Raw genomic sequence first — 11,855 nt, forward strand, 5'->3', positions numbered from 1 at the left:
TTGTCCAATATAATATTTGACTAGCTTATTAAAATCCCAGTGTTTCTGGGGCATTTGATGGGCAGGTGTTAAAAAGAAGAAAACACCATCCTTTCTCACACTTTCCTAATTGGCAGCTTCACCTCCGAGGCAAAATAAAAAGCTTCTCCCTGGAAAACAGAAGCTCAGATTTCGTTTGGTTGATTGCATCACTCTCCTCTGGGTACCTGTAGGTGCAGAGCAGTTTGTCTGAACCCTCTATCCCCATAAATGATAAACAAGCTTCAATGTTTTTTCCTTATATGCTCTTTTTCCTCCTTGGAAAACTTGCTAAACTTGAAATATTCCTAAACTATATTCCTAAACATCCATCTTGCTGTAGCTGGTGGCTCCTGGACGTGCTACTCAGCTGCTTCGACCCCAGAGACCCTCTGGTGAAGAGAAGCAGTATTCTCCCTAAGTGCTGCTATGGAAAAAGTCATTTTGAAAACTACTATGGGTCCAATCCTGAGAATTGCTGAGCTCTCTGGCCCTCATAGAATCATAGAATATCAGGGTTGGAAGGGACCTCAGGAGGTCACCTAGTCCAACCCCCTGCTCAAAGCAGGGCCAATCCCCAATTAAATCATCCCAGCCAGGGCTTTGTCAAGCCTGACCTTAAAAAGCTTCTAAGGAAGGAGATTCCACCACCTCCCTAGGTAACGCATTCCAGTGTTTCACCACTCTCCTCGTGAAAAAGTTTTTCCTAATATCCAACCTAAACCTCCCCCACTGCAACTTGAGACCATTACTCCTTGTTCTGTCATCTTCTACCACTGAGAATAGTCTAGAACCATCCTCTTTGGAACCACCTCTCAGGTAGTGGAAAGCAGCTATAAAATCCCCCCTCATTCTTCTCTTCTGCAGACTAAACAATTCCAGTTCCCTCAGCCTCTCCTTATAAGTCATGTGTTCCAGACCCCTAATCATTTTTGTTGCCCTTCGCTGGACTCTCTCCAATTTATCCACATCCTTCTTGTAGTGTGGGGCCCAAAACTGGACACAGTACTCCAGATGAGGCCTCACCAATGTCGAATAGAGGGGAACGATCACGTCCCTCGATCTGCTGGCTATGCCCCTACTTATACATCCCAAAATGCCATTGGCCTTCTTGGCAACAAGGGCACACTGTTGACTCATATCCAGCTTCTCGTCCACTGTCACCCCTAGGTCCTTTTCCGCAGAACTGCTGCCTAGCCATTCGGTCCCTAGTCTGTAGCGGTGCATTGGATTCTTCCGTTCTAAGTGCAGGACCCTGCACTTATCCTTGTTGATAAGCTTGTTGCAAAGCTCTGAAGAAAATGAATAGCTGAACTGACAGCAACTGCTTCACATGATTGGGTCAGAGTGCTCAGCATCTTACAGGACCAAACCCTATGTTCTGTATAACACACACACAAATGTACTGAAGGGAAACTCATACAGTGCTCTTCCCCATCCTAAGGCCATCACAACTGCCCAGAGGTATGTGAGATTCCAAGGTAATGTTACACATCACAAGTTCTTTAAAAACTGGGCTCAGTGGGTGAGTTAAAGCTGGAGTGGAAGCTCTATTCTGGAATTGCTTTATTCATCTTTAAGAGGCTTACCTCAGGCCTCATCTTGTGGAGGCATGGTCCATAGCAGAGCTCCCACCATCAGGGGAAGTGGCAAGCAGCCTGGTCACTTAGAATGGTGCGGCTTTGTCCCCTGCTGTGGCTGGAGAGATCTGGAGAAGCTCCTCTCAGGACCTGTCTGTCCTGCTGCCAAATTAAACTCCATATTGCTAACACTGACCTCCTCAGCATTCCTCCCTAGTCCATCACTCTCATTCCTTTCTCCATTCCTGGTATTAACTCTTATGACCTGACTCACAACCTTGGTGTTATGTTCATCTCTTTCTGTTGACAAAGTTTGTCTGTTCTTTCGCCACAACAACTCAAAACTTCATCTCTCTCTTCCTATCCCTATGACTAAAATGCTTCTCCAGTCCTTGGTCAACTCATGCTTCCACATCTCCCCCAACATCCTCCTCTCTGATCTGCCCAGCTTGCACCTCACATCCCAACTTTCATTTAAACTAGAGCAGCTAAAGGCATTTTCCTTGTAACGGATCCACAAGATCGGTGCCATCACCCAGGTTCTAAACAGTGTTTGACGGGACCCTTTCTGCGTGTCTGAGGCCTTAGGGGTCCCACTCTTCCCTTCAGGGTAGGCCACACGGCCTCAATGCCTCCCAGACTGAGCCTCTGGGTTCCAGCTCTCCTGCTTCACACCATGAACTGTGCCCAAAGCGTCCAACTGTGATCGATTCCTGGTAGAGATTTGCACACTCTTCATTCACCCATGCAACTTAGCCAGTATTTTCAGTGACACCCAAGCTGCCTTTTCAAAAAGGTTCAGGATTTATTAGCTGCCACACAGCATTGGAAGTCCTTAAGTTAGCACACAGAAATAAGGATTAAAGCATCGTCCATTCTGGTCAAGCCACAATACACCAGCCAAGCTGTAAGGAACTCCATTTTCAGTCCCCATCGCTCTCTCTCTGTTTTCCTTAGTAAGTCCCAGTAGAGAGCCCCACCCACCAACTATTTGTTCTCTCCTGGTCATGGCTCAGTCTTTTGTTCTCCAGGCAGGGCCACGGTAAGTTCACAGCCCCTCAGGCTGGAGTATCTTGCTGTTGAGTGTCAACTGATGAGTCATTGGAGCTTGTATGATCTGTCTGGACTCCTTGCTGATCTGGGTAAGGTTCAACCAGTTTCTTAACAACTCTGTTCATTCCACTCAGACACAGTCCTATGTTATTTAATCTGTCGGAAAACAAACATACTCTCCCCCCACGCTGGGTAGCAATGCAAAATATGAGGGAAACTGAGGCACCCATCATATTCACAAATATATTTTTTAAATTCCCACATTGTCCATTCCTCTCCTGCCCTGAGTCATACAGCCCTACCTGTCAGTCACCTTCTTTAATCCCTCCATTGTCTTCCTGTCACCCTTACATCAGGATCACACTTTTCACCCACATCTTCAAGGATCTCCACAGTTCAACTACATCCTGCTTTCATTTCCCACTATTCCCCCTCTTACTTCACCATGACTCCCACCCCAACACTTCCTGTTTATCCTTCTCCTTCTCTTCTCTTTATGGCTTCTTTCATGCTTCCCCATATTCCTGAAGCTCCCTCTTCTCTTCAGGAGGAATGAAGACAAGATGTGTTTTCTTGCAAATTTCTTCTTATGTAAAATTCCTTCAGCAAAATGCTGTTATGTACCAATCTGCAAAAAGAACCACATGCTCACACAAACACACTGTTATATTATCTGATAGAATCACCAGCAAGCCCGGGGGCTGACTTTTGGTTTTCCCTGTGGTTGTTCCACCCCGGCTCTGCCTCTTCCTACCCCTGTTCTGTCCACTCCCCTGAGCCCTCCCTGCCCACCCGCCGCTCACTCCTCTTAGTCCCTCCCTCCCCTGAGCTCCTCTCGCCAGCCTCTGGCTGATCCAGGGCCAGCCCTGAGACCCACCAAACAGCTGATCCGCCACCAGCCCTGGGGCCCACCAAACAGCTGATTGGTGGCCAGCCCTGGGACCCAAGAAAGTAATGTGGCTAGTGGGTGCTGAGCACCCCCAATTTATTTTCTTTGGGGGCTTGAGCAATGGAGAAACCCTGGAGTTGGAGCCTATGCCAGCAAGGACTCATCCACAGCATAGTGTGTCTGACTATATTGTTTTCTCCATCTATATAAACCCAAGACGAGGAAATCACTTAGACACAGGCAGATGAAATTCAATCTTGAGAAGTGCAAAGTAATGAACATTAAAAAATGTAATAACAACTATACATACATAATGACAGGGTCTAATTTAGCTGTTACCACTCAAGAAAGAGATCTTAGAGTCATTGTGAAAAGTTCTCTGAAACCAACAGCTCAATGTGCAGCGACAGTCAAAATAATCGAACAGAATGGAACCATTAGGAAAAGGATAGGTAATAAGACAGAAAATATTTTAAGGCCACTATTTAAATCCATGGTACACCCACACCTTGAATATTGTGTGCAGTTCTGGTCATCCCATCTCAAAAAAACAACATTAGGATGGAAAAAAGTCAGAGAAGGGCAACAAATATGATTGGGGGATGGAACAGCTTCCATAAGAGGAAAGATTTAAAGGACGGGGACTTTTCAGCTTGGAAAAGAGACGTCTAAGGCGGGACATGCTAGAGTTCTATAAAATCATTAATGGTGTGGCGACAGTGAATAAGGAAGTGTTATTTACCCCTTTACATAACATACGAACTGGGGTCACCCAATGAAATTAATAGGCAGCAGGTTTAAACAGAACAAAAGGAATTACTTCTTCATACAACATACAGTCATCCTATGGAACTCATTGCCAAGGGATGTTGTGAAGGCTAAAAGTGTAATAGGGCTCAAAAAAGAATTAAATAAGTTCAGAGGGTAGGCCTATCAATAACTATTAGCCAAGATGATCGGGGATGGAATCCCATGCTCTGGGTCTCTCAAAGCCTCTGACTGCCAGAAGCTGGGACTGGATGTCACGGGATGGATGACTTGATACCTGTTCTGTTCATTCTCTCTGAAGCATCTGGCATTGGCTACTGTCAGAAGACAGGATATTGGACTAGATGGACCATTCATCTGACCCAGTCTGGACGTTCTTATGTTTTTACAATTTTAAATTTACATTGCTCTTTTCTTCAATGGGCCTATTCATATGCTTAAAGTTATGCATGTGCTTAAATACTTTGCAGGACTGGGGTCTTCAACTGTAAACTGTTCTCAACAGGAACCACATCTTCCTAAGTGTTTGATAACACTGATCCCATAGTTAATACTTAAGAAATAAGTATTGTTACACAAAACAGGTAAATAGAATAGAATTGAAGGTACAGATGGATTGAAAGATATAAAATAAATTTATATCACACTTATTTCTAAATATATCCAGTGACTGCACTAGGAATGATTTTCTTTTCACATATTGATCTTCTGAAAAAAAATATCATCTCTAAAATTTATAGAAAATAGGTTGACTGAACCCACTCCAGTTTATCAGCATAGCTCCGAGCTCTTCTGAAATCTCCAAAGGGAAAGAACAATGAATATCTTGCAAATCTATCAAAAAGTGAAATACAGTGGAGTTTAACATCTCTGCTGTCTTCCTACCCATGTGTTTATAGCACGCTCGTCTCCATTCTATTTGAATCTAGTTAATGTATGAACAATAATTATAATGTTCATTGCAAGAATAACTGTTTAATTTTGATAGATTCATAGACTCCAGCCCCAGAAGATAACACTGTGATCATCTAGTCTGACCTCCTGTGTAGAACAGGCTCCAAAACTTCTCCAAAATAATTCTTAGAGCAGAGCTTTTAGAAAACCATCCAATCTTGATTTAAATATTGTCACTGATGTGGAATTTACTCTGAGCCCTGGACAATTGTTCCAATAGTGCAGTAGTCTCACAGTTAAAAATTTACACTTTATTTACAGTCTGAATTTCTCTAACTTTAACTTCCAGCCATTGGATCATGTTGTACCTTTCTCTGCTAGACTGAACAGTCCATTCTTAAATATTTCTTCCCAATGTAACTACCTATAGACTGTGATCAAGTCATCTCTTAACCTTCTCTTTGTTAAGCTAAACAAATTGAGCTTTTTGGGCCTATCACTATGAGGTGTGATTTATAATCCTTTAATCATTCTCATGGCTCTTCTCTGAACCCTCTCCAATTTATCAACACCATTGCTGATTTGTGGGCACTAGAACCAGACACAGGATTCCAGCAGCAGTTGCTCCAATGCCAGATAGAGAGGGAAAAGAGCCTCTCTGCTCCTGTTCAAGATTCCGCTGTTTATGCATCCCAGGATAGCTTTAGCCCCTTTTACCCATACTGGGTGCTCATGTTCAGATGATTATCCACAGCCACTCCCCTGGCCCTTTAAATCGCCGTCAGTCAGAGCTCTGCTGCCAGAGTTCTGGCGTAGCGGCGGCGGCCAGGACCCTGGGGCTCTGGTGGTGATTTAAAGGGCCCGGGGCTCCGGCTGTGGTAGCAGCAGCAGTCAGGAGCCCCAGGGCTCCAGCAGCAATTTAAAGGGCCCGGGGCTTCCAGCGGTGGCCAGAGCCCCTGGCCCTTTAAATCACCGCCAGAGCTCCTGGACGCCGAGGCCGCTACTGCTACCATGGGGGTCCAGCTGTGATTTAAAGGGCCCGGAGCTCCCTGCCACCACAGCCAGAGCCCCGGGCCCTTTAAATTGCAGCCGAAGCCCCAGGGTAGCAGCGGCAATGTAAAGGGCCTGGGGATTTAAAGGCCCCGCCACTTCTGGTTGAGCCCAGCCGCCCCACCCCCCGGTACATACTAGTAAGTACGTACTGCATACCAGTAAGTCCCTTTAGTTACTTTCACCTCTGCCAAGTAATCCAGATTGTTCTGAACCACTGACCTGTCTTCTTCATTATTTACCACTGCCCCAACTGTTATGTCATTTGCAAACTTGATGAGTCATGATTTTATATTTTCTTCCAGGTCACTGATAAAGATGTTAAATAGTACAGGGTCAATAACTGATCTCTGTGAGACCTCACTGGAAGCCCATTGGCTTGATGACAATTCCTCATTTGCAATTATATTTAGAGACCTATTAGCCAGTTGATAATCCATTTAATATGTGCAAAGTTAATTTTATATTCTATTTTTTAATCCAAATGTTGTGTGGTACCAAGTAAAATGCCTTATAGAACTCTAAGTAGATTATGTCACACTATTACCTTTATCAACCAAACTTGTAATCTCATTACAAAAAAAAAAAAGACATCAATTTAGCTCGACAGGATCTATTGTCCATAAATCCATATTGATTTGTATTACTTGTCTCAGCCTCCTTTAATTCTTTATTAATCAAGTGTTGTATCAGCCGCTCTATTATTTTTCCCAGGATCGATGTCAGGCTGACAGACCTATAATTACCAGGGTCATCACATTTACTCTTTTAAAAAATTGGTACAATATTCACTTTCTCCTGGGCTGATGGAAGTTCCCAAGTGCTCAAAGACTTATTGAAAACAAAAGAATTCATCTTACCCAGCTCTCCTGACAGTTGCTCTGAAGCAGAACAGTACTCCAGTCACTGACACTCATTTTTCTTTCTTTTCTGATACTGTTTTTAAAAATCTGACAGCTCTGTATAAAGGATGTTCAGGGAATGGGGCTCAGTCACACAACTGTTATTTGTGCAGGTAATTCTTTAGCCATGCTAACGATCCCATTAAAGTCAATGGGATTTATCACGTAAGTAAAGGCTACAGAACTGGGCCCTATTCTCATAAGAGTTTTGCATGCAGGAAGAGTGGCAATAACATGACTATGTAAGCTGTGTTTCACTGGGAGCTGGGCACCTGTTTCCCTTAAGCTCACTGGAAATATCACAGGCTAAAATGATAGAGGCAGTGAAATATTACAATGACCACTATGTGCTGTGACAGTCAAAGACATGAAGTAGCTAGCAATATTGGTTCACTTTATTATGTAAATACTTCTCCAGCTGTGCATTAGCCAATTTATATTCAATTGTCTGCATAGAAATCCCCTGCTTCACTCAGCCCTTTAAATTGCATTCAGCCAAAAGTAAGTACTGGAGTCTGTTTATCGTAGTTGGAGTGTCAAGCACTTTATGTAAGTTACTGTACCTGTATCATAAACACAGGCACCATAAAGAAGTTTTGAGTTCGTATCTTAAACATCATCAAAGAATGAAAATGTGATCATGCATATTGTGTTCTAGAGCTGATCAGCAAGCTATTGATGAATAAATTATTTGCTGAATATTATTCATCCATTTAGGAAAGTGAGTGATAAATGACAAAAAATCACACTCACAAATAAAACTACCAAAATGCATCAAAAATTATCTATTGTGACTCTATTAGCCAGCTCTCCTGTATACTATTATTGAGTCCTCCCTCACACTTATTGTGTGAAAGGGAAGTACAGGGTTGAATGTGTTGACTTGTATGATTGTTGTCTCTCTCCTAGCACTGATGCAAAAACTAAATGAGTCAAATTCGCCCTTTGTGTAATTCCAATGACTTTAGTAGAGTTAACACATGTATAACCTCTTAAAAAAATAGCACTACTTATGATAATCTCAGCATTATGGTTAGCATAAAGACAAAATATTAGATATATGAATCTATCTAAGTATAAAGATATTGTCATAAGGAAGACAGAATATTATAATGATTTTACAAGTGTGTATGTATCACCAGTGCCTTCTGCTGAATGGAATCAGAACTGTTCAACTCTCCCTTATGTCTAATAGCTATTAAAGACTTCTGTTTAGATGAAGTGTTAGGGGCCTATGCTATAGGGAGAGTAGGGCATGCGTACCATGTCTGCTGTTGTCATGAAGATTAAATTGACTGTGATGTGCAAGACAGTAACAAATTTGAAGTCCTTATTAGAATAATAAAATATCAGGGTTGGAAGGGACCTCAGGAGATCATCTAGTCCAACTCCCTGCTCAAAGCAGGACTAATCCCCAATTTTTGCCCCAGATCTCTAAATGGCCCCCTCAGGGATTGAACTCACAACCCTAGGTTTAGCAGGCCAATGCTCAAACCACTGAGCTATCCGTCTCCCCTGACCTCCCCCCAAAATATAAATGACATTTGATAGTCATAGAATATCAGGGTTGGAAGGGACCTCAGAAGATCATCTAATCCAATCCCCTGCTCAAAGCAGGACTAATCCCCAATTAAATCATCCAACCAATTTTTGCCCCATATCCCTAAATGGCCCCCTCAAGGATTGAACTCACAACCCTGGATTTAGCAGGCCAGTGCTCAAACCACTGAGCTATCTCTCCCCACTGAAGACCAGAAGCCCCTTAGGGCAGAGTCTGTGTTTTTGTTCTGTGTTTGTACAGCAGCCAGCACAGTTGGGGGCCTTGGCCATTACTGGGGGCTCCTAGTGTTACCATAATACACCTAATAAATAGTGTACAGTGCCTAGCACAGTGGGGCCCTAGTCAGCTTCTGGGACACCTAGGTGATACCATAATTATAGAATCATAGAATATCAGGGTTGGAAGGGACCTCAGGAGGTCATCTAGTCCAACCCCCTGCTCAAAGCAGGACCAATCCCCAACCAAATTATCCCAGCCAGGGCTTTGTCAAGCCTGAGCTTAAAAACTTCTAAGGAAGGAGATTCCACCACCTCCCTATGTAACGCATTCCAGTGTTTCACCACCATCCTAGTGAAAAAGTTTTTCCTAATATCCAACCTAAATCTCCCCCACTGCAACTTGAGACCATTACTCCTTGTTCTGTCATCTGCTACCACTGAGAACAGTCTAGAGCCATCCTCTTTGGAACCCCCTTTCAGGTAGTTGAAAGCCACTATCAAATCCCCCCTCATTCTTCTCTTCCGGAGACTAAACAATCCCAGTTCCCTCAGCCTCTCCTCCTAAGTCCTGTGTTCCAGTCCCCTAATTATTTTTGTTGCCCTCCGCTGGAATGTCTCCAATTTGTCCACATCCTTCTTGTAGTGTGGGGCCCAAAACGGGACACAGTACTCCAGATGAGGCCTCACCAATGCCGAATAGAGGGGAATGATCACGTCCCTTGATCTGCTGGCAATGCCCCTACTTATACATCCCAAAATGCCATTGGCCTTCTTGGCAATTAAGTAGTCTCAGGAAGGCAGAAAAGTTTGTCAGAACAAATCCTTCACAACCCAAGACTGGGACACTGGGGAGTAGGACGCTCTGGGGTCCCCATCTATCTGCAAGCGTTTACAACTGGGTAGTAGCAGAAGTATCAGCATTAGCAGATTCACCCCATCTACTGGAAGAGTGGGTAGTTGTTCTCTGAATACAAATTATAAGTAATCAATTTCTGCTATTTTGCTTCTCCAAAGAGATTGAGATATGGGTTCGATCTGAAGTGTCATATCTGTTTCTGTGACCAAATTCTTTAAATATAAAAACTCTAAAATCAATTCTGAGGGAGTACATTTAGTCCTTAAAAGAAATGTGCATTTTATAGATGCCTACTTACTAAGGCCAGAAAAAGATCATTGTGACCATCTAGTCTGACCTCCTCCTGGGTCATGTCTTGCTGCTGTATCTAGTTCTGCATCTCCTAAGGCACTCACCCAGAATCAAATCTGTAAATCTGGTTCATGCTTTTGTATCAGAGAATATTTTAACATCATGTCTAGATCAGTGGTTCTCAAAGCCAGTCTGCTGTTTGTTCAGCGAAAGCCCCTGCCGGGCTGGACCAGTTTGTTTACCTGCCGCATCCGCAGATTCAGCCGATTGCGGCTCCCACTGGCCGCGGTTCACCGCTCCAGGCCAAAGGGGGCTGCGGGAAGGGCGGCCAGCATGTCCCTTGGATGGCACCCGCTTCCCGCAGCCCCCATTGGCCTGGAGCAGCAAACTGCGGCTAGTGGGAGCCACGATCGGCTGAACCTGCGGATAGGGCAGGTAAAACCCCCTTGGACTGCGCCGCTTCCCGCAGACCCCATTGGCCTGGAGCAGCAAACCGCTGCCAGTGGGAGCCACAATCAGCTGAATGTGCGGACATGGCAGGTAAACAAACCGGTCCGGCCCAGCAGGGGCTTTCCCTGAAAAAGTGGCGGACCAGCTTTGAGAACCACTGCTCTAGATGATTTTAACTGGTTGGTTGGTTTGTTTATTTGCTTTGCAAGACCACTCCTGAGGGGAAATGGTAAGTATGTTTGTTTCTGAAAAATCTGAGAACAGCTCTACAACCAGAGGGATATTGATGTTGCCGTTCCTTGGGAAATATTTTCAGTCTTTATTTTTTGTTACAATGTGTTTGACCAACACAAAACCTCTGCTCAGGGAAGATACATTTTAAGGCTCCATCTCCTGAGATGCTGTGTCCTCAGCTCCCACTGTTTTCAGTGAGAGATGTGGGTATTCCCCATATCACAGTACCGATGCTTTGAGCCGAGTTTTACTCACCTTATTCACAAGAGTACTCTTTAGAGTTGGTTGAAAAGTCAAGGTTTTTTTCCCCTTCAAAAAAAATCAAAATAAAACACTCCATTCCAGTCTCAATGAACATCTTTATTTTATTTCAAAATTTCCTGACCAAAAATCAAATGAGATTTTCCTGAAAAACAATATTTTCAGTGAAAAATCAGGAAAAATATGGTTGAAAACTTTTTTTTACCAGATCTAACATGAACGAGAACAGGATTTAACCCTTAGTTCATTTAGTTTTCCAAAATAAAAATGTGTATATTTCAATATTGGCTTTCCTTGTCAAAGACTCTCGGGGAGGGCAGCAGTGAATCTGTGCTGATTTTTTTATCCGTTTCACTCACACTTAAATTGTAGAAAATAGAAATATTATAATTTCTGAAATGAACTCTTCCCCTCCCATGATTACAATCGGTGCATTAAAAAATTCATTCTGGTTTTAGCAATATTCTCTAGATGTAAATTAGGGAATACTGCTAAGTCTTGTAGATGTAAGGGAAGCTAAAACCAATAGGGTTTCTGGAAGACTATAAGGTGTCAAACACTGGGCAAGGGAGGAAGGAGTGTTATTTATTTGTATGTTCATTTTCTATAAAATAAGAACAGCCATAATGGGTCAGACCAATGGCCCATCTGGCCCAGTATCCTGTCTTCCAACAGTGGCCAGTGTCAGGTGCTTCAGAGGCAATGAACAGAACAGGCAATCATCAAGTAATCCATCCCATATCATCCACTTCCCTACTTCTGGCAATTAGAGGTTAGGGATGCTCAGAGCATGGGGTTGCATCCCTGATCATCTTGTCTAATAGTCTTTG

Source organism: Lepidochelys kempii, chromosome 23 (assembly GCF_965140285.1).
Source record: "Lepidochelys kempii isolate rLepKem1 chromosome 23, rLepKem1.hap1, whole genome shotgun sequence".
NCBI lineage: Eukaryota > Metazoa > Chordata > Testudines > Cheloniidae > Lepidochelys > Lepidochelys kempii.